The following is a 6,500-nucleotide window of genomic DNA, read 5'->3' on the forward strand; positions in this document are numbered from 1 at the left end:
GTAAAAACAACTGTATTATTGCTGTATTGTATTAATGCCATACATCATTTACAATGTGCATAACGTTGCTAAACTGTTTACCCAACAGACAGATAAAAATCCTCAAACGAATGGCAGCAAACAACATGAAGTCAAGTTAAAAACAAAGTGATAAAAAAATATATATGTGACATAGTAAGTACAAATTGGGTAAACCAATTCCCTGGTACTACCAGTCATAATTTGGATTAGTGACACTGCATCCTAAGTGAGGCACATGTTATTCAAAACCATCTTGTTCAGGGTCTGGGTACCAATACTACATCCTGACATGGTAATATTGGAGAAATTGGTTACTCTCCATTCAGTAGGCTATCTGGAAACAGCGTCCATGAGAAACAACTGGATCTATGTCAGCTACTGATGTATCACAGAGTAATACAACCCATGGAACAAATAAGCTAGACATCCCTGTTTCCTGCCCAGGAAAGTTTACCAAAGGGTGACAACTAGCATTAAGGGTAACCTATAACATGAATGGACAGTACTGTGTAAACTAATTGCAAGACATTTATATATAAAGGCCTCATTTGTAATGTCACCACTCCAAATTTGTTTTACTTCTCATATACATAGTACAGTGGAACACATTGTAACAATGCTTATCCCAGCATTTCACAACACTCAGCCTACTGCTACTGATGATAGAGGTGATAACTGTAAGTGGCCTAATAGGAGTGTGTTGCTATCTGTGATGGCACCAAAGTAAAAGGGCCAGACTACTAAGACTCAATCATAAAATTACATTCCTCAGTCATGGTCCCGGGCCTAACATTCCCAGGTCCACCACAGGGGACTAAAAACAATTGGAAAATAAAACCTGTCCATCAGTCGTATGAGGGAATGTGCGAGGGAATATGGGGCAGATGCCGCATGAATGTATGAATGATAAAGTAAGGTGACCACATAATAGTTTTTAGCCCACTGGTTCATCTTTAGTCCAGGCACTATGTTTTTTCTGGGATGATGGGTAAATGTGGGGAAATGTAGTTGAAAGAAGGCCTAAGACTTGAGGCTCTGTAGCAGAGGCCTGGTATAAGGCCTGAGGCCCAGACTAAAGTAGTCAAAACTTTGTGGTTATAAAGCAAAGTTAAGTTGTGAGCAAGAAGCAGGCCCTGCTCACAGAATCTTGCATGAACAGGGCTGACATTGCAGAAACACACATTCTTAAGTAGTGATAGGCACAATATATATACTCAAACAAATTCCAGAAAGGTGGTACCAGAACACCCCGATACCAAACGCATTCCCCAAAGACAACAGGAACATTCTGACTCATCTTAAGGATAAGGTCAAGATAACAGGATGATGGACAAAGATGTTTTGATCGAACCCAACATGTATAAGGTAATGGGTGACCCCTGGTTACGTCAGTGGGTGGCACCCTGATACGTAACTTGTCTGTATCTGTGTATAAAGATGTATCTCAGAGGCAATGCCTTTTCTGGCTGAGGGGAGAACGGAAAGTCCTGCCATTCACTGAGCCGATCCATTGCCACACGCATACATGAGTTAGTGTTCCTGTAACCACTGAGCGAGGGCATTAGCACTGTGCTTCGTTGGCAATAAACATGACCACGTTCCTTTGCTGAAAACCGAGTCTGTGGATTTATTGGTGCTGTGTTAGGTGCTGAGTACCGCCAGATTAATTTTATTTCCAGTTCTTTTAAGACTTGTTTTAGTGAATATTTGGAGGTATTCGGTATTATTTAATATATGGAGGCATGTCTCCTTTTATGTAACCAAAATTTGTATCTTTCCTGTATTGAGGGGGTTTGTAGCCCATCCATTTTGTATTTCAGTCCACCAGGTTTTCCAGCCCTCTGGAGAAGGAGGTGGCTTTTTTGGTTTTATTGCTTTTACAGTTTGAGTAGCAAGCCCCAGGTAGATTAGATCGTCCTTGCCCTCTTTTACAGTAACGGCTTGTTTGATACACACATTTGAGAAATGTATGATTATTTTTAGTTGCTTTATTGTTTCAGCTCCAATTCCATTTTTTTTCTGCAATGGCACACTTCTCCTGAATGGCATGTGCACCACACTGGAGATGCAGTGTTTTCACATTATATGTTTGCTTGTTTTTTGATATTTTTTGTATTTGTACAGAGTTTGCAATTGGGTATGAGCCAATGATCTATTGGAATAAGAGCAAAAACAAAACTGTAATTGTGGTCCCTGTTCACAATGAAAGGTCCACACCATGCTGTAGCCTACGGATCCATGTACAGACAACAACTTAGTTTCATGCAGTGCACACTGAATAGAAATCCAGCAAAATGCACTGTGCCACCTAGAGACAAACACACAGCACCGAATGAAGACCAAATTTGTCTGGAGGAATCAGCTTGGCTAGTTATTCACTGCTATGGGTAGAATGTGCTCAGGAAGGTTTTTTCTCATGCCCATCCCGGAATACATTCCACACACCACCCCCAGTGTGAGACCCTCTGGACTACATGGTCTAATGGTTCCTTTTGGACTTAAACTTTATGACTCTTTGAATCATTGACTTGAGTGGATTGTAATCTTGGATGCAACTTAAACAAGTTGCTCCTCTGAATGCTGATAAGCACTCAACAAGGATAGATGCTGGCCAGGAAGAATTGGGATTGTCACAGCAAAACTGGAATATATGGTCTCTTTACCCTCTAAACCAGGTCATTTCCTGTCTTGGGGGAAGTCTCAAAACTGTCTCATTCTTCGAGCTGGGAACAACACTCTATTTATGGTTAACGCTTATGACCGAGCAGGTCCAACTGGACACCTCAGCTCTCTTTGTGACCAGAGCTATAGAGTCACCCCCAGCCTCCTTAAAACTAGTAGGTTTATTGGAAAACAGCCCAAAGCATTAGAGAAAATGGATTTAAAATAACAAGCAGCTGTCACACGTCTACACTCATCTATCTCACATCTCATTACAAGCTAAGTTAGACATGGTTTGCTCTGGAGATACAGAAACAGAACTGGCCCAACTTACATTCTTTTGGGAAGCCAAGAAGCTCTTGGGACCCAGCCTAGATTCCCTGTGTCTCTGAGAGCATCTTCCTATCTGTTTGCCATTTTCTTTTGGAATCAGACTTTGCTAAAACCTGTGTGAGCCTGGGCCCAGTCACTGTAGTGCTCAGCTCTGTCTGTGTTACTGGGCCAAGGTGTGAAGCTGACCTTTGCCCTCAGACTGATTTCTCCCATCGAAGATGATGCCCCCATGGGCGTTGCTCCACTGTTTGACAGTTAGACTCTTCAGCCTCTATGTCTTGAAAACACCATTCTGGTGACTGTCCAAAACTCCCGGTGACCCCGTGACACTCCAACATTCTCCTCAGAAATCCACTGCTTACCCCTCACTGTCATGCCGAGCACCCCCACATCTGCCACAGGCACCAAGATACTGGAGTCACGTGGCTTCCCAGAAGCCAGCTGTCACAGGAGGCTGTGGTAAGAAATGTCAGTGGCTTTGCACTGTGGAATCCTGACATAGCCCTGACCTTAGTGTATGAGCACCTTGAGTGTATTTATCCTCCTGCCACCAATGTGAGGCAGGGCAGGGCTATTATCCACCTGTGCAGAGGCTCAGAGACAGCCAATGGCTTGCCCATGGTCACACATGGCACGGGAATCAAACCTAACTCTGTTGAGTCACAGAGCAGTGCCAAGGCCACAAGACCAGACTTCCACCTATCTGAGCATTGACAGGTCCAGCTGGGGTCTCTTGTGCACTGCAGAAAGCAGGAACTCTCTACAGTACTCCTGGGAGTACGTCCTTGGGTGAGGGCTGCTCTCAGACCCCACAGCCACCTGTCCAGGGCAGGAGGAGGGTCTTGGGCTCTGCACAGTGACTCTGGCTCCCCAGGAAGCTCTTACCATGCTCCAGCTCTGGCTTTGTGCCTGGAGAGGGGGAGAAGCCTCGGGTAAAGAGGAGGAGCTGGGGGTGGGGTTTGGGGGGAAGGGATAGGGCAGAGGGAGTGGTCTGGGGGGGAAGAGGGAGGGACTGTGTCAATGTGGAGACGTGGCTCCTGTATATGTTCTGCTTTTGCCTTTGGAAAAGGTGGTCACCCTACACTGAATGGGCTGGGCTGGGAGAGGAGCTAGCCATGCCTGTGATGGGGAGCGGATTCCCTTTTCCAACCCTTTGCATTGCTAGGGCAGCACAAACAGAGGGAGGAGGAGGGAATCTGGGCCTGAGTCTCTTGACAGGACTCCGGTGTGCCAGACCCTCACTCACACATGCAGCTCTGCTCTGCCTCAGTGAGGAGTGGGCTCAGCAGGTTTGCGGTGTACAGAGCCATCAGCGTGGGCGTGGGGATGTTCTCTTTGAATGGCTTCTCCTGGGGCTCCTCCGTTAATCATGTCTCTGACACGACTCAGTCACAAGCACCTGGCTGAGGGCGTGGGGGAAGGGTAGGTGCCCGTACCCCTTGAACAGCCCCTGTCCACAGTTGCTGCAGCCCTCATGGATCAGGCAGCACCCAAAGGGCTCAGGAAGGGCCAGGACTGCAACTGCAGAATAGCTCTGCAGCTTTCTTCATGGCCTATGGGTGTTTAACCAGAGACAGGACAGCGACAGGACAGGTGTAATAGGAAACAGCATCCACGTCCCTTCTCTTTATTGACTGTATAGCCAGGAATTCTGAGGTCAGAGCAGCTACCAATATGTCTCTTTATTAGCCAATATCCCACCGGTCCCCTGGCTCTCCATGAACACAGTCACTTTGTAAATGTTGGTGCCTGCCTTGGTCTAATTCCCCCAGTGCGTTTTCCTCCCTCAACAGAGGGTGGCGGCGGTCCCTGTCCCATTGCTTCAAGCTTTAGACCTCTTTCTATAGAGTGGAGGTGAGTAGCTCATCTCGTCTCAAATGTGAAGGTCCAGGATGGAATAAAAGTCCATGTCCCGGGTTTTTTGTCTCTTGTGTTACCAGCACTAGAACTGGGTGATGAACTGACCCTTCACTTGATGAACAATCTGATTATCCTGGATCGAAGGTGTTTGCTTTTCACGCTGTACACGACTGGATTCATCAGGGGCGGAATGAGAAGGTAGACGTAGCTCAGGAGAATCTGAAGCAGGTGAGTAGAGCTGTTCCCGAATCTGTGTATCACAGTCAAGCTTATCTCTGGTGTGTAGAAGATCAGGACGACGCAGAGGTGGGAGATGCAGGTGTTCAGGGCCCTGAGGCACTCCGCGGGGGATGCGATGCTCAGCACTGTTCTGAGGATCATCACATAAGAGAGTAAGATGAGCAATGAGTCCAACCCCATAATTAAGAGTGAACCAGACAACCCATAGATGCTGTTGACTGTGATGTCTGAACAAGCCAGCTTCATGATGTCCTGGTGCAGGCAGTAGGAATGGGAGAGGACATTGTCTCGGCAGTATCGGAACCATTTCAGGAGAAGGGGGAGTGGGAATATTACGGTTACTCCTCTTAGCAAACACACCAGTCCCATCTTGGCTATTCTTGGCAGGGTTAAGATGGAAGTATATCTCAGTGGGTTACAGATTGCGACGTAGCGGTCAAAGGCCATCAACAAGAGCACAGAGGATTCAATGCACTGAAGTGAGTGGATAAAGAACAACTGGGCAAAACAGGCATCAAAGCTGATCTCCCTAGCATTAAACAAGAATATGCCCAGTATCGTCGGTATGGTGGATATCGATAAGCCAAGGTCTGTGACGGCCAACATGGAAAGGAAAATGTACATGGGCTCATGGAGGCTTGGATCTGTTTTTATAATGAACAGAATGACTGAATTTCCTACAATCAAAGTAACATACATTAGGCAGAAGGGGATAGAGATCCAGAGATGAAAGTCTTCATGCCCAGGTATCCCGGTGAGAAGGAACACTGCAGAGTTGAATTTGGTGTCATTGACAGCTGACATAATGTCCTGGGCAGGTCTGAGGAGTTTTGAACTTTCCTTCCTGAAAGGAGAAATAACAGGAGACTGGATGACATTTAGTGAGACATATTTCTGTTCTCAGTGCAAGTCTAGAGACTCCCAGGTGCTCAAGGAAGATGAGTAAAAACATAGTCTTGGATTTACATCACCAATAGGAAGATAGACACTGCCAGACTGGATCAGAACTGGAGTCCATATAGCCCAGTATCCAGTGGCCAGGTCCAGATTCTTCAGAGAACACATGGCAAGTGCATGGTGAAAATGGTCATCATATTTATCTGTCCTGGATTGAAGCTATTTATAAATGTGTCTGCCTCTTTCCAGCACATGGGATAAATTCTTAGGGCCAGGTTCTGAATTCAATATCATTTACTTCAACAAAATTACTCAAGATTTATATGTATAAATTCGATCAGAAATGGGCTCTATTAACTTTCCCTTACAAAACCGTCCCAGTGATACACTTTGACTCCCAAGAATCCCCCCAAGAGGAGCTGAAGTGCTTTACCTGGCCAATCTGACTGAATCCAGAGAGTTCGATCATCCTACTAGCCTCTCTTCAT

General features: G+C 46.0%; 1 pseudogene; it reads right to left on the reverse strand.

The window, feature by feature from the left end:
• Positions 1-4,983: 4,983 nt before the first annotated feature.
• LOC120395385 lies at positions 4,984-6,500 on the reverse strand (annotated as a pseudogene).

This window comes from Mauremys reevesii, linkage group 1 (genome assembly GCF_016161935.1).
Source record: "Mauremys reevesii isolate NIE-2019 linkage group 1, ASM1616193v1, whole genome shotgun sequence".
NCBI classification, from domain to species: domain Eukaryota; kingdom Metazoa; phylum Chordata; order Testudines; family Geoemydidae; genus Mauremys; species Mauremys reevesii.